General features: G+C 49.9%; 1 long non-coding RNA gene across 1 annotated transcript in view; it reads right to left on the minus strand.

Moving 5' to 3' along the window:
• Positions 1-2,914: 2,914 nt before the first annotated feature.
• The window catches only part of LOC141160911 (uncharacterized), a 40,820-nt gene continuing 19,443 nt past the window's right edge, over positions 2,915-24,291 (minus strand). The window contains exon 3 of the long non-coding RNA XR_012250568.1: positions 2,915-3,962. This is a non-coding gene — a long non-coding RNA (uncharacterized lncRNA). The remainder of the gene's footprint in view (positions 3,963-24,291) is intronic.

Raw genomic sequence — 24,291 nt, forward strand, 5'->3', positions numbered from 1 at the left:
CTCCCGGTACAGATCCCTGCTGTCCCCACTGCTCCCGGTACAGATCCCTGCTGTCCTCACTGCTCCCGGTACAGATCCCTGCTGTCCCCACTGCTCCCGGTACAGATCCCTGCGGTCCCCACTGCTCCCGGTACAGATCCCTGCGGTCCCCACTGCTCCCGGTACAGATCCCTGCGGTCCCCACTGCTCCCGGTACAGATCCCTGCGGTCCCCACAGCTCCCGGTACAGATCCCTGCGGTCCCCACTGCTCCCGGTACAGATCCCTGCGGTCCCCACAGCTCCCGGTACAGATCCCTGCGGTCCCCACTGCTCCCGGTACAGATCCCTGCGGTCCCCACTGCTCCCGGTACAGATCCCTGCGGTCCCCACTGCTCCCGGTACAGATCCCTGCGGTCCCCACTGCTCCCGGTACAGATCCCTGCGGTCCCCACTGCTCCCGGTACAGATCCCTGCGGTCCCCACTGCTCCCGGTACAGATCCCTGCGGTCCCCACTGCTCCCGGTACAGATCCCTGCAGTCCCCACTGCTCCCGGTACAGATCCCTGCAGTCCCCACTGCTCCCGGTACAGATCCCTGCGGTCCTCAGTGCTCCCGGTACAGATCCCTGCGGTCCCCACTGCTCCCGGTACAGATCCCTGCGGTCCCCACTGCTCCCGGTACAGATCCCTGCGGTCTCCACTGCTCCCGGTACAGATCCCTGCGGTCCCCACAGCTCCCGGTACAGATCCCTGCGGTCCCCACAGCTCCCGGTACAGATCCCTGCGGTCCCCACTGCTCCCGGTACAGATCCCTGCGGTCCCCACGGCTCCCAGTACAGATCCCTGAGGTCCCCACTGCTCCCAGTACAGATCCCTGCGGTCCCCACTGCTCCCAGTACAGATCCCTGCGGTCCCCACTGCTCCCGGTACAGATCCCTGCTGTCCCCACTGCTCCCGGTACAGATCCCTGCGGTCCCCACTGCTCCCAGTACAGATCCCTGCTGTCCTCACTGCTCCCGGTACAGATCCCTGCGGTCCCCACTGCTCCCGGTACAGATCCCTGCTGTCCCCACTGCTCCCGGTACAGATCCCTGCGGTCCCCACTGCTCCCAGTACAGATCCCTGCTGTCCTCACTGCTCCCGGTACAGATCCCTGCGGTCCCCACTGCTCCCGGTACAGATCCCTGCTGTCCCCACTGCTCCCGGTACTGATCCCTGCTGTCCCCACTGCTCCCGGCACAGATTCCTGTGGTCCTCACTGCTGACTATATCCCATGTAGAGAACGTACCATTTATGACGACCCTTTGTTTCCTATCATTTAGCCAATTCCTCACCCATCTACATACAGTTCCCCCAGTTCCGGCTTCTGTAGCTTCAGTATAAGGCTGTTATGTGCTGTAGGATTAGAGTCCGGATAAATCACATCAGCCGTATCCACCATCCAGATCTGCACTCACCTCCTCATAGACCCGACATGTTGTCAGACACAACCGATCCTTCATGAATCCGTGCTGATTATCATTTATTATATTATTCTGTGATATAATTCTGCAGCTCATCTCTTATGATTCCCTCATATATGTCACACACCACTGATGTCACTTGCCGGACGGTAGTTACCTGGATCCACCTTCTTACCTTTCTTAAATATCGGTACCACATCAGCCTCCTCCAATCCTGTGGCACCGACCCTATTACAAGAGAGTCTAAGAATATGAGATACATCGGTCTGTCAATTACTGAGCTCAATTCCCTCAGTATCCGTGGATGAATACCATCTGGGCCGGGGGATTTGTCAATGTTTAATTTGCTCAGACGCAGGCGTACTTCTTTTTGTTTTTAAACTCGTTCTATCAGGTGGTGAACTTTGATTTTTGCCCTGTTGAAAGATCCCTGGAACAGACGGTTTGTTGGTGAACTTGGATGAAAAGTGCCTGTTTAATATCTCAGCCTTTTCTTTGTCCTCTATAATTATCTTGTTATTATTGTCTTTTAAGAGGCCGATACCGTCTTGTTTTTTTCTTTTTGGCATTGATGTATTTATAGAATTTTTTGGATTTATTTTAATGTTGCTGGTGATTTGTTTCTCTGTAGATTATTTTGCTAGCAGGATTTCTTTTTTACATTTCTTATTGAGGTCTTTATACTCCTGAAATGCTATTTCTGTATTCTCGGCCTTCAAGATTTCTTGGCCCTTTGTTTTTGTCTTATTAAACTCAGTACTGTCTTATTTATCCATGATGGTTTCTTTTTATTCCTGGACATTTTATTACCAGAGGGTATACATTTTCTACAGGATTCTAGTAGTATTTTCTTAAACATGCCACATTTATGTTCGGTATCTCCAGTTACCATCACATGGTCCCAGTCTACTCGATTAAGCTCTTCCCTTAATTTGTTGAAATCAGCCTTCCTAAAGATCCATGTTTTTGCATTTCCTTTTCTAAATGTTTTATTGAATATTTGTTATGATCTGCAACATGTACTAAGGGAAGATAGGGGAAAGCTGTCCCTACAGTAAGACTAAGCTGAATCCCTACAATGTAGCGGGCTGCCTGTTCCTAGCGAACAGGCCCGCCTTAGTCCTCGGCAAGTCTGAACGAAGACCTATAGCATAAGGGGAGGGGTCCCTAAAAGAACTAAGGACTGGGACAAAAATGGGACACCTCCTAAACAGAGAAGTTGTTGCAGAACACAAAAGACAAACTGATAAAAAGGTACAAGAGGTCCCAGAAGGACCAAGCGAACTGACAGAGAAAGGCACAGAAGCACCTGGCTAGAGAAACAGTCAAACACTGAAGTCCAGCACAGCCAAAAGGGCGGACCTGGAATATAAAGGCAGATGGTCACGTGACCGCAAAACACAAGATGGAAAAAAAAACAAACAGGAGGGTTCTAACAATATTACATTGAAACTTACTATATTGTGGTCACTGTTTCCCAAAAGCTCCCGGACCTGTAGATCTGATATTGTATTTGGTCTATGTGACAGGACGAGACCCAGCAGATTACCAGATCCAGCAGCTTACCAGATCCAGCAGATTACCTCCCCTGGTTGGTTCATCTACAGCTGAGAGAGGTCATTCTCCTGAACTGTGTGTAACGGGTCTGGGAGGTGGAACCTCTGAGCAACGATACAAAGAGGCAGTACTTGTAAGGAAGCGGGTGGCTCCCAGGGTAGGCGGGCAGGTAGTCACGGCAAGTGACGGGGACAGTCTCTGGGTAGAAGGGCAGGAGGTCATGGCAAGTGACGGGGACAGTCTCTGGGTAGAAGGGCAGGAGGTCACGGCAAGTGACGGGGACAGTCTCTGGGTAGAAGGGCAGGAGGTCACGGCAAGTGACAGGGACAGTCTCTTGACAGGCGGGTGGTCACGGCAAGTGACGGCTAAGCCTCCAGATAGGCTAGCAGGCGGGTAGCAGGCGGACGCTCCCAGGTGAGCGGGCAAGAGTCTCAGGACAGGCAGGTGGTCACAGCAAGTGACGGCTAAGCCTCCAGATAGGCTAGCAGGCAGGTAGCAGGTGGACGCTCCAAGGTGAGCGGGCAAGAGTCTCTGGCCAGGCAGGTGGTCACAGCAAGTGACGGCAGAGCCTCCAGGTAGACTAGCAGGCAGGTAGCAGGTGGACGCTCCCAGGTGAGCAGGCGAGAGTCTCAGGACTGGCAGGTGGTCACAGCACGTGACGGCGGAGCCTCCAGGTAGGCTAGCAGGCAGGTAGCTGGTGGACGCTCCCAGGTGAGCGGGTAAGAGTCTCTGGACAGGCAGGTGGTCACAGCACGTGACGGCAGAGCCTCCAGGTAGGCTAGCAGGCAGGTAGCAGATGAGCGCTCCCAGGTGAGCGGGCAATCAGATCCATAGACAGACTGGCAGGGCTGGTAGGCAGACTGTCGGACCGCAGGAATGTAAGCAGATAGACAAGTATCAGGCAGGTATCAAGCAGGAATCTGGCAGGTAACTGGCAGGTATCTGGTAACGGGACCTGAGGGCTGAAGCAGAGTGATAGGCTATGTAACAACATTGCTCGGGCACCTCCATTTTGGAGGAGGTGCCTTATATATGGTGAGGTCCTCCGGCCATTGGCCGGGGACTCCTTAGGACGGCGCGTGCTGCCCCTTTAAGAGAGGGGGAGCGCGCGCGCGCCCTAAGCACAGTGGTCGGGAAGCAGCGCGCGCTGCCAGCAGAGCGGGAGGAAGACGCCGGGCACGGAGCGGAGAGGTGAGGGGAACATCGTCCCTGCCTAGCAGGAGGCAGGGACGCCGACGCTACACTGTGGATAAGAACTTGCAGCTTTTAGCACAATTGGACGATTCTATGTCCCAATGAAGGTCTGGATAGTTAAAATACCCCATAATAAAGGACCCTATTTTTATTTGCTGCCTTTTTAATTTGTTGCAGCATTTCATCCTTTACCAGTTCAGCTATATTAGGAGGCTTGTAACAAACTCCAATTAGCAGCTTTCCTTTATGTCCATCCCCATGTACATTGACTCAGACTGACTCTACATTGTCACAGCTCCCCCCAATGTCGTCACTGGGCGCAGGTTTTAAATTGGATCTAACGAAAATACACACCCCTCCACCTTTTTTGTCTTTCCTGTCCTTTCTAAATGTAGCATACCCTTACATGTTTGTCACCCAGTAATGGTTTTCATCCAGCCAGGTTTCCGTAATGCCCACCACATCATATTCCGTGACCGACACAAGAGTCTCCAGTTCATTCATTTTGTTTGTGAGACTTCTTGCATTTGCCAGCAGACATTTAATACCATTAGCATTTTTGTTACTCCTACTCAGCTCCCTACTTTCCTTGCATATCCCAGCCCCCTAGATCCTCTATAACCCCTACTGTCCCACTCTCTCTGTCTACTCCATCTATCCCCTTATTAGCACGAATACCCTCCCTCCCCCAGATCTTAGTTTAAAAGCTCCTCCATCCGTCTGACCATTTTTTCCCCCAGCACAGCTGCACCCTCCCCATTGAGATGCAGCCCGTCCCTACCGTAGAGCCTGTGGCCAACAGCGAAGTCGGCCCAGTTCTCCATGAACCCAAACCCTTCCTTCCTGCACCAATTTCTAAGCCACTTATTTATCTCCCTAAGCTCCCGCAGTCTATCTAGTGATGCTCGTGGCACCGGCAGTATTTCTGAAAACACCACTTTGGAGGTCCTGGCCTTCAGCGCTCCCTGTAATAATTTTAAGGACCTTCCACTTCCCTTTAACTTTGTAATTTGTACCGATGTGTACCATGACCGCTGGGTTTTCCCCAGCCCCACCCACCAATCTGTCTATCCGATCCGTAATATGCCGAACCCGAGCACCCGGCAGACAACACACTGTTCGGCATTCATGGTCTCGGCGGCAGATGACCCTGTCTGTCCGCCTAATTATAGAGTCCCCTATAATTGTCTGCACTTCTTTATAAGTTTTACCCTCTCCAATCAACTTTTTAATCAAAGTACGCTGTTCTTCTGAACAATGTCTCCAACGACCCATATTTCTCAGGCTTTCAAGGAGAAATGCATGTACAACATGTGCGGGCTCCAGCCTTAGATAAGGGCCACCTGATTCACACCTGTTTCTTCACAGAATGATTGACCTCACTGATTGATCTCCACACTGCTATTATTTTGAACACTCCCCCGTACAATTAATTAATCACAGACTCAGAAACCTGCAGATCATGAATGTTGAGTCTGGGGGTTTTCTTACAATCTACTGCACCAACTGGTAAATTGTCTGTTATCTGGTGATAGAATTTATACCAAAAACAGTGATTAATCTGGTCAGTCATATTGGACGGCTGGTATTTTGAACACTACTGTATATCGGCTTTATATATTAGTATTATTTGGATATTGTATGACGGCATAATACAGGGACAGTGGGGCAGTATAGTGGTGTCATTTACAAATGTCCTGGGAAAGGGTTAATTCTGCGAGGAAAAGCCGGCGCTGCAGCAACAAAATGCAGTTATTACGGAGCCGAGTCTGAATATGTAAAGAACGTCGGCTTGTAAATCGTCCTCTCTCCTTCGCAGAATAATTAAACCTGCCAGCGACTCATCACCGCAACCAAAACCCGTCTAAATGGCAGAATTTAAGTGTTTTCCATATTCATGATCAGATCTGAGTAAAATGTGAGGAGTCGTTTAATAAGATGGAAAAGGACGGATCTGTCTGCAGTTCTGCTGTGGAGGCCTGTGCCGAGAAGACGAGGGTCCGGGGTGAAGAGGGGATGAGCAGCACGAGAGGCGAGGACCTGAGCGCTGGATATGGGAGAGATCACGAGCTGCAGAGGACAGACAGGAGAGGCGCTGTATACAGCAGACAAGAGAGGAGCTAGATACAGCAGCCAGGAGAGGAGCTGGATACAGCAGACAAGAGAGGAGCTAGATACAGCAGACAGGAGAGGAGCTGTATACAGCAGACAAGAGAGGAGCTAGATACAGCAGCCAGGAGAGGAGCTGGATACAGCAGACAAGAGAGGAGCTTGATACAGCAGCCAGGAGAGGAGCTGGATACAGCAGACAAGAGAGGAGCTAGATACAGCAGACAGGAGAGGAGCTGTATACAGCAGACAAGAGAGGAGCTAGATACAGCAGACAAGAGAGGAGCTGTATACAGCAGACAAGAGAGGAGCTAGATACAGCAGACAGGAGAGGCGCTGTATACAGCAGACAAGAGAGGAGCTAGATACAGCAGCCAGGAGAGGAGCTGGATACAGCAGACAAGAGAGGAGCTAGATACAGCAGACAGGAGAGGAGCTGTATACAGCAGACAAGAGAGGAGCTAGATACAGCAGCCAGGAGAGGAGCTGGATACAGCAGACAAGAGAGGAGCTTGATACAGCAGCCAGGAGAGGAGCTGGATACAGCAGACAAGAGAGGAGCTAGATACAGCAGACAGGAGAGGAGCTGTATACAGCAGACAAGAGAGGAGCTAGATACAGCAGACAAGAGAGGAGCTGTATACAGCAGACAAGAGAGGAGCTAGATACAGCAGACAGGAGAGGAGCTGTATACAGCAGACAAGAGAGGAGCTAGATACAGCAGCCAGGAGAGGAGCTGGATACAGCAGACAAAGAGAGGAGCTTGATACAGCAGCCAGGAGAGGAGCTGGATACAGCAGACAAGAGAGGAGCTAGATACAGCAGACAGGAGAGGAGCTGTATACAGCAGACAAGAGAGGAGCTAGATACAGCAGCCAGGAGAGGAGCTGGATACAGCAGACAAGAGAGGAGCTAGATACAGCAGACAGGAGAGGAGCTGTATACAGCAGACAGGAGAGGAGCTGTATACAGCAGACTGGTGAGGAGCTGTATACAGCAGACAAGAGAGGAGCTAGATACAGCAGACAGGAGAGGCGCTGTATACAGCAGACAAGAGAGGAGCTAGATACAGCAGACAAGAGAGGAGCTGTATACAGCAGACAAGAGAGGAGCTAGATACAGCAGACAGGAGAGGAGCTGTATACAGCAGACAAGAGAGGAGCTAGATACAGCAGCCAGGAGAGGAGCTGGATACAGCAGACAAAGAGAGGAGCTTGATACAGCAGCCAGGAGAGGAGCTGGATACAGCAGACAAGAGAGGAGCTAGATACAGCAGACAGGAGAGGAGCTGTATACAGCAGACAAGAGAGGAGCTAGATACAGCAGCCAGGAGAGGAGCTGGATACAGCAGACAAGAGAGGAGCTAGATACAGCAGACAGGAGAGGAGCTGTATACAGCAGACAGGAGAGGAGCTGTATACAGCAGACTGGTGAGGAGCTGTATACAGCAGACAAGAGAGGAGCTAGATACAGCAGACAGGAGAGGCGCTGTATACAGCAGACAAGAGAGGAGCTAGATACAGCAGCCAGGAGAGGAGCTGGATACAGCAGACAAGAGAGGAGCTAGATACAGCAGCCAGGAGAGGAGCTGTATACAGCAGACAAGAGAGGAGCTGTATACAGCAGACAAGAGAGGAGCTGTATACAGCAGACAAGAGAGGAGCTGGATACAGCAGACAAGAGAGGAGCTAGATACAGCAGCCAGGAGAGGAGCTGGATACAGCAGACAAGAGAGGAGCTAGATACAGCAGACAGGAGAGGAGCTGTATACAGCAGACAAGAGAGGAGCTAGATACAGCAGACAGGAGAGGAGCTGGATACAGCAGACAAGAGAGGAGCTAGATACAGCAGACAGGAGAGGAGCTGGATACAGCAGACAAGAGAGGAGCTAGATACAGCAGCCAGGAGAGGAGCTGGATACAGCAGACAAGAGAGGAGCTAGATACAGCAGCCAGGAGAGGAGCTGGATACAGCAGACAAGAGAGGAGCTAGATACAGCAGACAGGAGAGGAGCTGTATACAGCAGACAAGAGAGGAGCTAGATACAGCAGACAAGAGAGGAGCTGTATACAGCAGACAAGAGAGGAGCTAGATACAGCAGACAGGAGAGGAGCTGTATACAGCAGACAAGAGAGGAGCTAGATACAGCAGCCAGGAGAGGAGCTGGATACAGCAGACAAAGAGAGGAGCTTGATACAGCAGCCAGGAGAGGAGCTGGATACAGCAGACAAGAGAGGAGCTAGATACAGCAGACAGGAGAGGAGCTGTATACAGCAGACAAGAGAGGAGCTAGATACAGCAGCCAGGAGAGGAGCTGGATACAGCAGACAAGAGAGGAGCTAGATACAGCAGACAGGAGAGGAGCTGTATACAGCAGACAGGAGAGGAGCTGTATACAGCAGACTGGTGAGGAGCTGTATACAGCAGACAAGAGAGGAGCTAGATACAGCAGACAGGAGAGGCGCTGTATACAGCAGACAAGAGAGGAGCTAGATACAGCAGACAAGAGAGGAGCTGTATACAGCAGACAAGAGAGGAGCTAGATACAGCAGACAGGAGAGGAGCTGTATACAGCAGACAAGAGAGGAGCTAGATACAGCAGCCAGGAGAGGAGCTGGATACAGCAGACAAAGAGAGGAGCTTGATACAGCAGCCAGGAGAGGAGCTGGATACAGCAGACAAGAGAGGAGCTAGATACAGCAGACAGGAGAGGAGCTGTATACAGCAGACAAGAGAGGAGCTAGATACAGCAGCCAGGAGAGGAGCTGGATACAGCAGACAAGAGAGGAGCTAGATACAGCAGACAGGAGAGGAGCTGTATACAGCAGACAGGAGAGGAGCTGTATACAGCAGACTGGTGAGGAGCTGTATACAGCAGACAAGAGAGGAGCTAGATACAGCAGACAGGAGAGGAGCTGGATACAGCAGACAAGAGAGGAGCTAGATACAGCAGACAGGAGAGGAGCTGTATACAGCAGACAAGAGAGGAGCTAGATACAGCAGACAGGAGAGGAGCTGGATACAGCAGACAAGAGAGGAGCTAGATACAGCAGCCAGGAGAGGAGCTGGATACAGCAGACAAGAGAGGAGCTAGATACAGCAGCCAGGAGAGGAGCTGGATACAGCAGACAAGAGAGGAGCTAGATACAGCAGACAGGAGAGGAGCTGTATACAGCAGACAGGAGAGGAGCTGTATACAGCAGACTGGTGAGGAGCTGTATACAGCAGACAAGAGAGGAGCTAGATACAGCAGACAGGAGAGGAGCTGTATACAGCAGACAGGAGAGGAGCTGTATACAGCAGACTGGTGAGGAGCTGTATACAGCAGACAAGAGAGGAGCTAGATACAGCAGACAGGAGAGGCGCTGTATACAGCAGACAAGAGAGGAGCTAGATACAGCAGCCAGGAGAGGAGCTGGATACAGCAGACAAGAGAGGAGCTAGATACAGCAGCCAGGAGAGGAGCTGTATACAGCAGACAAGAGAGGAGCTGTATACAGCAGACAAGAGAGGAGCTGTATACAGCAGACAAGAGAGGAGCTGGATACAGCAGACAAGAGAGGAGCTAGATACAGCAGCCAGGAGAGGAGCTGGATACAGCAGACAAGAGAGGAGCTAGATACAGCAGACAGGAGAGGAGCTGTATACAGCAGACAAGAGAGGAGCTAGATACAGCAGACAGGAGAGGAGCTGGATACAGCAGACAAGAGAGGAGCTAGATACAGCAGACAGGAGAGGAGCTGTATACAGCAGACAGGAGAGGAGCTGTATACAGCAGACTGGTGAGGAGCTGTATACAGCAGACAAGAGAGGAGCTAGATACAGCAGACAGGAGAGGCGCTGTATACAGCAGACAAGAGAGGAGCTAGATACAGCAGACAAGAGAGGAGCTGTATACAGCAGACAAGAGAGGAGCTAGATACAGCAGACAGGAGAGGAGCTGTATACAGCAGACAAGAGAGGAGCTAGATACAGCAGCCAGGAGAGGAGCTGGATACAGCAGACAAAGAGAGGAGCTTGATACAGCAGCCAGGAGAGGAGCTGGATACAGCAGACAAGAGAGGAGCTAGATACAGCAGACAGGAGAGGAGCTGTATACAGCAGACAAGAGAGGAGCTAGATACAGCAGCCAGGAGAGGAGCTGGATACAGCAGACAAGAGAGGAGCTAGATACAGCAGACAGGAGAGGAGCTGTATACAGCAGACAGGAGAGGAGCTGTATACAGCAGACTGGTGAGGAGCTGTATACAGCAGACAAGAGAGGAGCTAGATACAGCAGACAGGAGAGGCGCTGTATACAGCAGACAAGAGAGGAGCTAGATACAGCAGCCAGGAGAGGAGCTGGATACAGCAGACAAGAGAGGAGCTAGATACAGCAGCCAGGAGAGGAGCTGTATACAGCAGACAAGAGAGGAGCTGTATACAGCAGACAAGAGAGGAGCTGTATACAGCAGACAAGAGAGGAGCTGGATACAGCAGACAAGAGAGGAGCTAGATACAGCAGCCAGGAGAGGAGCTGGATACAGCAGACAAGAGAGGAGCTAGATACAGCAGATAGGAGAGGAGCTGTATACAGCAGACAAGAGAGGAGCTAGATACAGCAGACAGGAGAGGAGCTGGATACAGCAGACAAGAGAGGAGCTAGATACAGCAGACAGGAGAGGAGCTGGATACAGCAGACAAGAGATGAGCTAGATACAGCAGACAGGAGAGGAGCTGGATACAGCAGACAAGAGAGGAGCTAGATACAGCAGACAGGAGAGGAGCTGTATACAGCAGACAGGAGAGGAGCTGTATACAGCAGACTGGTGAGGAGCTGTATACAGCAGACAAGAGAGGAGCTAGATACAGCAGACAGGAGAGGAGCTGTATACAGCAGACAGGAGAGGAGCTGTATACAGCAGACTGGTGAGGAGCTGTATACAGCAGACAAAAGAGGAGCTAGATACAGCAGACAGGAGAGGAGCTGTATACAGCAGACAGGAGAGGAGCTGTATACAGCAGACTGGTGAGGAGCTGTATACAGCAGACAAGAGAGGAGCTAGATACAGCAGACAGGAGAGGCGCTGTATACAGCAGACAAGAGAGGAGCTAGATACAGCAGACAGGAGAGGAGCTGGATACAGCAGACAAGAGAGGAGCTAGATACAGCAGCCAGGAGAGGAGCTGTATACAGCAGACAAGAGAGGAGCTGTATACAGCAGACAAGAGAGGAGCTGTATACAGCAGACAAGAGAGGAGCTGGATACAGCAGACAAGAGAGGAGCTAGATACAGCAGCCAGGAGAGGAGCTGGATACAGCAGACAAGAGAGGAGCTAGATACAGCAGACAGGAGAGGAGCTGTATACAGCAGACAAGAGAGGAGCTAGATACAGCAGACAGGAGAGGAGCTGGATACAGCAGACAAGAGAGGAGCTAGATACAGCAGACAGGAGAGGAGCTGGATACAGCAGACAAGAGAGGAGCTAGATACAGCAGCCAGGAGAGGAGCTGGATACAGCAGACAAGAGAGGAGCTAGATACAGCAGCCAGGAGAGGAGCTGGATACAGCAGACAAGAGAGGAGCTAGATACAGCAGACAGGAGAGGAGCTGTATACAGCAGACAAGAGAGGAGCTAGATACAGCAGCCAGGAGAGGAGCTGGATACAGCAGACAAGAGAGGAGCTAGATACAGCAGACAGGAGAGGAGCTGTATACAGCAGACAGGAGAGGAGCTGTATACAGCAGACTGGTGAGGAGCTGTATACAGCAGACAAGAGAGGAGCTAGATACAGCAGACAAGAGAGGAGCTGGATACAGCAGACAAGAGAGGAGCTAGATACAGCAGACAGGAGAGGAGCTGGATACAGCAGACAAGAGAGGAGCTGTATACAGCAGACAAGAGAGGAGCTGCATACAGCAGACAAGAGAGGAGCTGTATACAGCAGACAGGAGAGGAGCTGTATACAACAGACACGTGAGGAGCTGTATACAGCAGACAGGTGAGGAGCTGTATACAGCAGACAGGTGAGGAGCTGTATACAGCAGACAGGTGAGGAGCTGTATACAGCAGACAGGTGAGGAGCTGGAAACAGCAGACAGGAGAGGAGCTGTATACAGGAGAGGAGCTGGATACAGCAGACAGAAGAGGAGCTGTATACAGCATACAGGAGAGGAGCTGTATACAGCAGACAGGAGAGGAGCTGTATACAGCAGACAGGTGAGGAGCTAGATACAGCAGACAGGTGAGGAGCTGTATATAGCAGACAGGAGAGGAGCTGTATACAGCAGACAGGAGCTGTATACAGCAGACAGGAGAGGAGCTGTATACAGCAGACAGGAGAGGAGCTGTATACAGCAGACTGGTGAGGAGCTGGATACAGCAGACAGGTGAGGAGCTGTATACAGCAGACAAGAGAGGGGCTGTATACAGCAGACAGGTGAGGAGCTGTATACAGCAGACAGGAGAGGAGCTGTATACAGCAGACAGGAGAGGAGCTGTATACAGCAGACAGGTGAGGCGCTGTATACAGCAGACAGGTGAGGAGCTGTATGCAGCAGACAGGAGAGGAGCAGTATACAGTAGACAGGTGATGAGCTGTATACAGCAGACAGGTGAGGAGCTGTATACAGCAGACAGGTGAGGAGCTGTATACAGCAGACAGGAGAGGGGCTGTATACAGCAGACAGGAGAGGGGCTGTATACAGCAGACAGGTGAGGAGCTGTATACAGCAGACAGGAGAGGAGCTGTATACAGCAGACAGGTGAGGAGCTGTATACAGCAGACAGGTGAGGAGCTATATACAGCAGACAGGAGAGGAGCTGTATAGAATACACAGATGAGGAGCTGTATACAATACACAGGTGAAGAGCTGTATGCAGACAGTGGCGGGGTCATTCTTCACGCCCTCTCTCCCTGGATATCTCCTCTCCCTTCTCCTCGCTTCCATCCTTTGCAGAATACTAAATACAGAAAATGAATCTGTAAAATTGGTCAGAAATAAACAGCGCTAAGTGCGGCGTAATCCCCCAATATTAGCTGAGCCCCCCGCCTCGCCTCCCCCGCTCTCTTATTACCAGTCCGGCACCTGAAGATGAGGAGCAGGTTGCAGAATTAATCACACCCCGCAGCCTCCGCTGGATCTCACTGATCCTTTCTTTATTACACGTCTCGGCTGCAGAGACATTTCCATCATTAATCAGAGGGTTCAGGACCCTGTACACGATCCCTAGAGAGGAGCGTCAGCTCTGCAGCCTTCCACATCACAGCTTGCTGTCACTGGGTGGAAACATTCTTCTTTACCTTATGACCGTGTGGCAATTAGGAGAACAACTGAGTAGAATGACATAGAAAACTTTATTACATTAATATATCATTAAAAGATAGTACATCACTTTAGTAACGTTAACATGTAGTTGAGACAAACAGACATAAGGACCCTCATATTGCATGTAAATATTCGACCCAAAAATCCAAGCTATGTGCTCATATTAGAACAGGGAGACGGACATACCATTAGAATGATCACAATTCACTCACAAAAGGGTGAAGCAAACCCAATAGTCCTAAAGATCATTTTGTACCAAACTCACCCGAATATAGAGGGACCCCTAGACCAGCAAAGAATAGTGCAGGGACAGGACACAGGGTGGGAAAAGAGCCTCGACGCGCGTTTCGCCGGTAAAGGACCTGGCTTTCTCAAGAGGCCTCTTGAGAAAGCCGTCTCCCTGTTCTAATATGAGCACATAGCTTGGATTTTTGGGTCGAACCCTTATTTAGACCAATTTACATGCAATATGAGGGACCTTATGTCTGTTTGTCTCAACTACATGTTAACGTTACTAAAGTGATGTACTATCTTTTAATGATATATTAATGTAATAAAGTTTTCTATGTCATTCTACTCAGTTGTTCTCCTAATTGCCATGCATGACTTTGAGTAGGCTATGTGGAAACGGGGTCTGATCTCTCATGGAGACCCCCTACCCACATCATGTAATATGAGGGTCGCAATCTATTTACTTATGACCGTGTGCAGACAGAGTTTTTGGGACGTTCAAAGCAACGTGTTTTTCAAACGGAAACGCTCGTCAGGAAACGCTCCTTTAAGGGTAAGTTTTGGAAAAGTTTTTAAAACAGTTTGGATGTTTTTTTGCAGCTTGGATTTTCGTTTGTTGCATTTTCCATCAGGGGCTGGGAAAAAAAAAACACTCAAAAGACTTGTGAAAAGCAAAGTGATTTTAGAAGAGTCTGTCCAGTATTTTCCAGTGATTTTTGAGTCATTTTTCGGACGAGCTACAAAGGACTAATCAAAAACCTCTGTGTGCAAATGTACCTGGGGGGTGAAAACCTGTTTTGCCCAAGACACAGCTGATGCTACAATGTATTCATCCAGGTGATTCTCCGATGTTTGTTACAATGTATCAGTATGTAGCGGGGCTCTAAGGGGAACGTTTCTCCCTGCGCAGAGCGCCAGACCGGTGTAAGGAGACTTATGGGCCGTGCAATGCTCCTCTCGGAATTTAAATATGCAAATAACTTGTTCAGAGAGGAAGAGGACAGGAACTCTAGCGCCACCTATTGGATGTGGCAATCCTAAAAGTCTATGCAATGTCCAATAACGCTATCAGCCTGCAGCTATGGGGTTAATCTGCAGGTTTATTGTGCTATGAAGGTGCTGTACTGAAAGTGTGGCACCCGGGAGTGGATCAGTGCCGGGCCGTGCTCACAGTACAGCGAGTGATGACTGAACTTGCACACTTGTTGTATGACAGAAAGTCGTCAGCTTCTGGTAGAAATAAGGGTCATTTTCTCCCGCAGCTGCACTCTCAGGACAGTTTCTGGGCACCTTCATACCGCCATTAGCCTGCAGATTAACCCTATATCACCAGGTTAATAGCGTTAGTGGAGCTGACAGGTTCCCTTTAATGAGCAATGCCACAGGACTTAGGATAAGAAGCCAAACCTGACACGTGTTTCAGGGTGCTGCCCTTCATCAGGCCAATGCAGGAGATCTGATCTGCCTGGCCGAGAGTGGCAGAACTGTTAAAGCGTCAACATTGAATTTTAGGATTGCTAAATCCAATAAGTGGCGCTAGAGGTCTAGTCCTCTGCCTTCTGAATATGTAATAGGCGGCATCAGCCGGGTGCTAGGACGGGGAGAGCGCTGTGCGGAGCTCACAGAGCATTGTCTACATTGTAGGAGCATTTAGTGACCTATCAGGAGAGAAACTGCGGGAGATTCAGGTCACAATCCTACGACTGATACAAGTGGCGCTGTGGCGCCCTGCTGTGCAATAGTGCCACAGATCCTAGAGGGGTGCATTAAAGGATTTCTCCACAAGAGGCCGCTCACAGCATACACACACCTCCACCCTACCTCAGACCACCAGAGGTAGCCCTGATAGGGATATAAATACGGAGGGTGGAGTTAGGCAGTTCAGTTCCTAGCCTGCTAGAGTACAGAGCAGCTAGGGAGTTCCTGCTCAGACACAGAAGGAGTCAGTGCAGTCGAGCCAGAGCCTAGCAGTTCCTGCAGAGTGAGACACAGAAACAGGTCAGTCTGCAGAGGAGCTCAGCCTAGTTTCAGTTTGCAGTCTAGAGAACACAGCTAAAGGTTCAGCAGTGGAGCACGAGGCTCCTGCTAGTCTAGACTCAAGCAGCTCAGGTTAGTGAGCCAGGAACGTTGCCGACGCTCAGAGAGCGGCAGAAGAGGTTGCCAGCTAACTGCCAGTGTGTATAGCCTAGTGAGGGCCCGAGTAGGCCGAAGGCTAGAGGAGTGAATAGCATTGGGGGCAGAGGAGCTTTACCCGCTCACCCCAGAAAGCATCTACCGGACACTGGGTCCTCATCTACAGGGCTGTATACCCCCCCACCCCTGTAGAGACATCCGGAGACCCCTGGAAGACTTCAGGTCCCAGGATCACCCAAGAGCTGATACATAACAGAGCCAGGAGTCACGCAGGCCCCGCAAGCTGGGAGAGTGCTCTCCAAAAGAAGGCCCTACCACAAGGTCAGCCGGTGCAGGACAGAAACCAAGTTAGGCCTAGCTCCAGGCAGGTCAGAAACTTACTACAGAGAGCCAAGAAACAGGAGGCCCTACACCCGCTCACTGGGGAGAATCCGGACGTGCACCGCTCACCCTACAGTGCTCCGGGGTGTCCCTGAACTAATTCCAGTAAAGGTACAGAAGTGACTTTCTTGTGTGCTACCATATTCTTGCTCTGACCCGGCTGGGTCCCCTCTGTCCTGCATCCCCCCTCTTATGCTGCCCTGAGGCCCTGCTCCACCTGTGGAGAGCGATATCATCTAAGCTGCCACAACACCGGCCTCAGCGGACTGCCGCAGCGCTGGTGACCTTCACCAGACACCACAGGTGGCGTCACGAACTTTGACATTTCATTTCCCCTTTTTAAAGAGAGACCCCAGGGTACGGGCTCGGGAGCCGACCACTGCGACATCCCCCAAAACCAGGCATCAAGGCCCGGGCGCCGAGTAGTCCCCATCCCCTGAGCGCCACAGAGCCATTTCTGACTTCTGTACCAGCAGTGATAACTCTGCCACCCTTCCGGTCCGGGATACACGGCGAATCTGCTCGAGAGACAGCAGCGAAAAAAGACGAATTGCAGGCATGTCGTCTACAACTTCCACTGAAGTGTATGGGGGCGATGTCACATCGGCCCCCTGTGGACGCCATGTCTGGGGCCACCTCTCGGTACATGAATATCGTCATTATCCAGAATCTCCTCCGCTCTTTCTCTCCATGATGACTGCGCGCTTCTTCTGTAGAAAACGTTTTATTCCTGGTTCTTCCAGAAACAGAACAAGGTGATAAGAGATATCAGATGAAGGATATCAGCGGCGAGCATGGAGGCAGCCACCGCAGCGCCACTCTGTATCTCCTTATCACGAGCGGCCGGCGGGAGATGATACAAGAAATAGCTGCAGATGTCACGACCGGGCGGCCATGCCCAGCAGCCGTGAGGAAGAGACAACGCCAGGGGCGAAAAGGCCCAAAGATAAACTAACACCAACCGTGCAATCCTCAGGCTATGTTCACAAGTTGCATTTTTTGCGGCGTTTTTTCCTGCTCTCTTGGGAGTTAAGAAGCTGCTTACAAAAAGCAGGTTTAGATGCGTTTTTATTGCGTTTTTTTTGTGTGCAGATAACGTGTCCTTTGTCAACAGTACGTGTTTCGTTTCGTTTTATTCCCCATAAATGCCGCATTCCCGCTTTCCTCTGCTTTTCTTTTCCTCGCAGACTTTAATGTGATGATTGTGGATTTTCGCGGCGGCGGCGGCGCTGACCGGAGAGATGATAATATCTCAGCACAATTAGCCGTTATGTTAATTAGTGTGAACTCGCGGCTTCTTTACATCATCTCCCAGGATCAATCACAGACGCTTTTAGGCTTTAAGAGGCCCCAGGAGAAAAACTGGTCCGCGCTCCCCTCCCTGCGCTGCAGCCCGGACCTGCGGCATATTAATGCCCTGGCAATGTCAGAGCCGGGAGCAGAACGTGGGCGACCTGAAAACACCTCGCTTATCCGAAATAACATCTCTCAATGTCTGTTAACCTCTTAATCGCTGGAGTCCTGAGAATACCCCCCCGTAATCAGCATCAGTGACAAAAGAAATATCGCTGGAAACCTCCAGTGGAGGTCGGGAAAGTCATGGACTCGTTTCACAGGGTTTTCAGACTTGTCACATGTCATTACTGTCACAATCAGAGCTGTACGAGCACAAGCAGCGGAAAGAGCTCAGAGTTCTGGCGTAAATCCCCAGAAAACGTCCTATAGCGGACGTGGGACGATCGCTGCCGCAAATCATAAGTTATAATGGAAATCCACAGCGGGAAACCCGCTCCACGCATCCTGTGACCCAGTATCTCTTTCTGCACAAAGATCTCACACATACAACTTGTTTTGCGTTTTGTAAACTCACTAAAATTCACTAATTTTTCAGAGCTTCTTGCAAGTTTTCTTGTTGTCAGTATAGTACAATGATAACCACTGAGCCACTGTGCTGCCCTATATACAGTGCTAACCACTGAGCCACCGTGCTGCCCTATATATAACAGTGCTGACCACTGAGCCACTGTGCTGCCCTATATACAGTGCTAACCACTGAGCCCCCGTGCTGCCCTATATATAGTACAATGATGACCACTGGGCCACTGTGCTGCCCTATATACAGTGCTAACCACTGAGCCACCGTGCTGCCCTATATATAACAGTGCTGACCACTGAGCCACTGTGCTGCCCTATATACAGTGCTAACCACTGAGCCCCCGTGCTGCCCTATATATAGTACAATGATGACCACTGGGCCACTGTGCTGCCCTATATACAGTGCTAACCACTGAGCCACAGTGCTGCCCTATATATAGTACAATGATGACCACTGGACCACCGTGCTGCCCTATATACAGTGCTAACCACTGAGCCACAGTGCTGCCCTATATATAGTACAATGATGACCACTAGGCCACCGTGCTGCCCTATATACAGTGCTAACCACTGAGCCACAGTGCTGCCCTATATATAGTACAATGATGACCACTGGACCACCGTGCTGCCCTATATACAGTGCTAACCACTGAGCCACAGTGCTGCCCTATATATAGTACAATGATGACCACTGGGCCACCTTGCTGCCCTATATATAGTACAATGATAACCACTGGGCCACCGTGCTGCCCTATATACAATGGTAACCACTGAGCCACTGTGCTGCCCTATATATAGTACAATGATAACCACTGAGCCACAGTGCTGCCCTATATATAGTACAATGATAACCACGGGGCCACCGTGCTGCCCTATATACAGTGGTAACCACTGAGCCACTGTGCTGCCCTATATATAGTACAATGATAACCACTGAGCCACAGTGCTGCCCTATATATAGTACAATGATAACCACGGGGCCACCGTGCTGCCCTATATACAGTGCTAACCACTGAGCCACCGTGCTGCCCTATATATAGTACAATGATAACCACTGAGCCACCGTGCTGCCCTATATATAGTACAGTGTCAACCACTGGGCCACCGTGCTGCCCTATATAGAGTGCTAACCACTGAGCCACCATACTTCCCTATATATAGTACAGTGCTAACCACAGGGCCACTGTGCTGCCCTATATACAGTGCTAATCACTGAGCCAGCATGCTGCCCTATATATAGTACAGGGCCACCGTGCTGCCCTATATACAGTGCTAACCACTGAGCCACCGTGCTGCCCTATATATAGTACAATGAAAACCACTGAGCCACCGTGCTGCCCTATATAGAGTGCTAACCACTGAGCCACCATACTTCCCTATATACAGTGCTAACCACTGAGCCACAATACTTCCCTATATATAGTACAGTGCTAACCACAGGGCCTCTGTGCTGCCCTATATACAATGCTAACCACTGAGCCACCGTGCTGCCCTATATATAGTACAATGATAACCACTGAGCCACCGTGCTGCCCTATATATAGTACAGTGTCAACCACTGGGCCACCGTGCTGCCCTATATAGAGTGCTAACCACTGAGCCACCATAGTTCCCTATATATAGTACAGTGCTAACCACAGGGCCACTGTGCTGCCCTATATACAGTGCTAATCACTGAGCCAGCATGCTGCCCTATATATAGTACAGGGCCACCGTGCTGCCCTATATACAGTGCTAACCACTGAGCCACCGTGCTGCCCTATATATAGTACAATGAAAACCACTGAGCCACCGTGCTGCCCTATATAGAGTGCTAACCACTGAGCCACCATACTTCCCTATATACAATGCTAACCACTGAGCCACAATACTTCCCTATATATAGTACAGTGCTAACCACAGGGCCTCTGTGCTGCCCTATATACAATGCTAACCACTGAGCCACCGTGCTGCCCTATATATAGTACAATGATAACCACTGAGCCACCGTGCTGCCCTATATATAGTACAGTGTCAACCACTGGGCCACCGTGCTGCCCTATATAGAGTGCTAACCACTGAGCCACCATAGTTCCCTATATATAGTACAGTGCTAACCACAGGGCCACTGTGCTGCCCTATATACAGTGCTAATCACTGAGCCAGCATGCTGCCCTATATATAGTACAGGGCCACCGTGCTGCCCTATATACAGTGCTAACCACTGAGCCACCGTGCTGCCCTATATATAGTACAATGAAAACCACTGAGCCACCGTGCTGCCCTATATAGAGTGCTAACCACTGAGCCACCATACTTCCCTATATACAGTGCTAACCACTGAGCCACAATACTTATTATTATTATTATTATTTATTATTATAGCGCCATTTATTCCATGGCGCTTTACATGTGATAGGGATATACATAACAAAAGCATTTACATAATCTTAACAAAACGAGTCAGCGACTGGTACAGGAGGAGCGAGGACCCTGCCCGCGAGGGCTCACAGTCTACGAGGGATGGGTGAGGATACAGTAGGTGAGGGTAGAGCTGGTCGTGCAGTGGTATGGTGGAGCGAGGACCCTGCCCGCGAGGGCTCACAGTCTACGAGGGATGGGTGAGGATACAGTAGGTGAGGGTAGAGCTGGCCGTGCAGCGGTGGTTACTGCAGGTTGTAGGCTTGTCGGAAGAGTTGGGTCTTCAGGTTCCTTTTGAAGGTTTCCACGGTCGGCGAGAGTCTGATATGTTGGGGTAGAGAGTTCCAGAGTAGGGGGGAAGCACGGGAGAAATCTTGTATACGAGTGTGGGAGGAGGAGATAAGAGGAGAGTAGAGCAGGAGATCTTGTGAGGATCGGAGGTTGCGTGCAGGTAAGTACCGGGAGACTAGGTCACAGATGTATGGGGGAGACAGGTTGTGGATGGCTTTGTATGCCATGGTTAGAGTTTTGAACTGAATTCTCTGGGCAATAGGGAGCCAGTGAAGGGATTGACAGAGAGGAGAGGCCGGGGAATAGCGGGGGGACAGGTGGATTAGTCGAGCAGCAGAGTTTAGGATAGATTGGAGAGGTGCAAGAGTGTTGGAAGGGAGGCCACGGAGCAGGAGGTTGCAGTAGTCGAGGCGGGATATGATGAGGGCATGCACTAGTGTTTTTGCAGAGTCTTTGCTGAGGAATACTTCCCTATATATAGTACAGTGCTAACCACAGGGCCTCTGTGCTGCCCTATATACAGTGCTAATCACTGAGCCACCATGCTGCCCTATATATAGTACAGTGCTAACCAATGAGCCACCATACTTCCCTATATATAGTACAGTGCTAACCACAGGGCCACTGTGCTGCCCTATATACAGTGCTAATCACTGAGCCACCGTGCTGCCCTATATACAGTGCTAACCACTGAGCCACCGTGCTGCCCTATATACAGTGCTAACCACTGAGCCACCATGCTTCCCTATATATAGTACAGTGCTAAACACAGGGCCACCGTGCTCCCTATATACAGTACAATGCTAACCACCGAGCCACTGTGCTGCCCAATATGTAACACAGTGTTAACCACTGGGCCACAATGCTGCCCTATATACAGTGCTAGCCACTGAGCCACCATGCTGCCCTATATATAGTACAGTGCTAACCACTGAACCACCGTGTTGCCCTATATATAGTACAGTGCTGACCACTGAGCCACCATACTGCCCTATATATAGTACAGTGCTAACCACTGAGCCACCGTGCTGCCCTATATATAGTACAGTGTTAACCACTGAGCCACCGTGCTGCCCTATATATAGTACAGTGCTAACCACTGAGCCACCGTGCTGCCCTAAATATAGTACAGTGCTAACCACTGAGCCACTGTGCTGCCCTATATATAGTACAGTGCTAACCACTGAGCCACTGTGCTGCCCTATATATAGTGCAGTGCTAACCACTGAGCCACCGTGCTGCCCTATATATAGTAAAGTGCTGACCACTGAGTGCTACCACCGTGCTGCCCTATATATAGTACAGTGCTGACCACTGAGCCACCATTCTGCCCTATATATAGTACAGTGCTGACCACTGAGCCACCATTCTGCCCTATATATAGTACAGTACTAATCACTGAGTCACTATGCTTGATCTATATACAATACAGTGCTAACCACTGAGCCACCGTGCTGCCCTATATATAGTACAGTACTAATCACTGAGTCACTATGCTTGATCTATATACAATACAGTGCTAACCACTGTGCTGCCCTATATATACTACAGTGCTAACCACTGAGCCACCGTGCTGCCCTATATATAGTACAGTGCTGACCACTGAGCCACGGTGCTGCCCTATACAGTGGTGGCCAAAAGTATTGGCACCCCTGCAATTCTGTCAGATAATACTCAGTTTCTTCCTGAAAATGATTGCAATCAGAAATTCTTTGGTCTTATTTTCTTCATTTAATTTGTCTTCAATGAAAAAAACACAAAAAGAATTGTCCTAAAACCAAATTGGATATAATTCCACACCAAACCTAAAAAAGGGGGTGGACAAAAGTATTGGCACCCTTTGAAAAATCCTGTGATGCTTCTGTAATTGGTGTAATTAACAGCACCTGTAACTTACCTGTGGCACCTAACAGGTGTTGGCAATAACTAAATCACACTTGCAGCCAGTTAACATGGATTAAAGTTGCCTCAACCTCTGTCCTGTGTCCTTGTGTGACCACATTGAGCATGGAGAAAAGAAAGAAGACCAAAGAACTGTCTGAGGACTTGAGAAACCAAATTGTGAGGAAGCTTGAGCAATCTCAAGGCTACAAGTCCATCTCCAAAGACCTGAATGTTCCTGTGTCTTCCGTGCGCAGTGTCATCAAGAAGTGTAAAGCCCATGGCACTGTGGCTAACCTCCCTAGATGTGGACGGAAAAGAAAAATTGACGAGAGATTTCAACGCAAGATTGTGCGGATGGTGGATAAAGAACCTCGACTAACATCCAAACAAGTTCAAGCTGCCCTGCAGTCCGAGGGTACGACAGTGTCAACCCGTACTATCCGTCGGCGTCTGAATGAAAAGGGAATGTATGGTAGGATACCCAGGAAGACCCCACTTCTTACCCCGAGACATAAAAAAGCCAGGCTGGAGTTTGCCAAAACTTACCTGAGAAAGCCGAAAACGTTTTGGAAGAATGTTCTCTGGTCAGATGAGACAAAAGTAGAGTTTTTTGGGAAAAAGCATCAACATAGAGTGTACAGGAAAAAAAAGAGGCATTCAAAGAAAAGAACACGGTCCCTACAGTCAAACATGGTGGAGGTTCCCTGATGTTTTGGGGTTGCTTTGCTGCCTCTGGCACTGGACTGCTTGACCGTGTGCATGGCATTATGAAGTCTGAAGACTACCAACAAATGTTGCAGCATAATGTAGGGCCCAGTGTGAGAAAGCTGGGTCTCCCTCAGAGGTCATGGGTCTTCCAGCAGGACAATGACCCAAAACACACTTCCAAAAGCACTATAAAATGGTTTGAGAGAAAGCACTGGAGACTTCTAAGGTGGCCAGCAATGAGTCCAGACCTGAATCCCATAGAACACCTGTGGAGAGATCTCAAAATGGCAGTTTGGAGAAGGCGCCCTTCAAATATCAGGGACCTGGAGCAGTTTACCAAAGAAGAATGATCTACAATTCCAGCAGAGCATTGTAAGAAACTCATTGATGGTTACCGGAAGCGGTTGTTCCCAGTTATTTTGGCTAAAGGTTGTGCAACCAAGTATTAGGCTGAGGGTGCCAATACTTTTGTCTGGCCCATTTTTGGAGTTTTGTGTGAAATGATCAATGATTTGATTTTTGCTTCATTCTATTTTGTGTTTTTTCCTTGCAAGCAAATTAAATGAAGAGAATAAGACCAAAGAATTTGTGATTGCAAGAAACTGAGTATTATCTGACAGAATTGCAGGGGTGCCAATACTTTTGGCCACCACTGTATATAGTACAGTGCTGAGCACTGAGCCATCATGCTGCCCTATATATAGTACAGTGCTGAGCACTGAGCCGCTGTGCTGCCCTATATACAGTGCTAAACGCAGCACAAATTGCAATGTGG

Source organism: Phyllobates terribilis, unplaced genomic scaffold (genome assembly GCF_046119375.1).
Source record: "Phyllobates terribilis strain yellow unplaced genomic scaffold, ASM4611937v1 Scaffold_9__5_contigs__length_417890890, whole genome shotgun sequence".
Taxonomy (NCBI): domain Eukaryota; kingdom Metazoa; phylum Chordata; class Amphibia; order Anura; family Dendrobatidae; genus Phyllobates; species Phyllobates terribilis.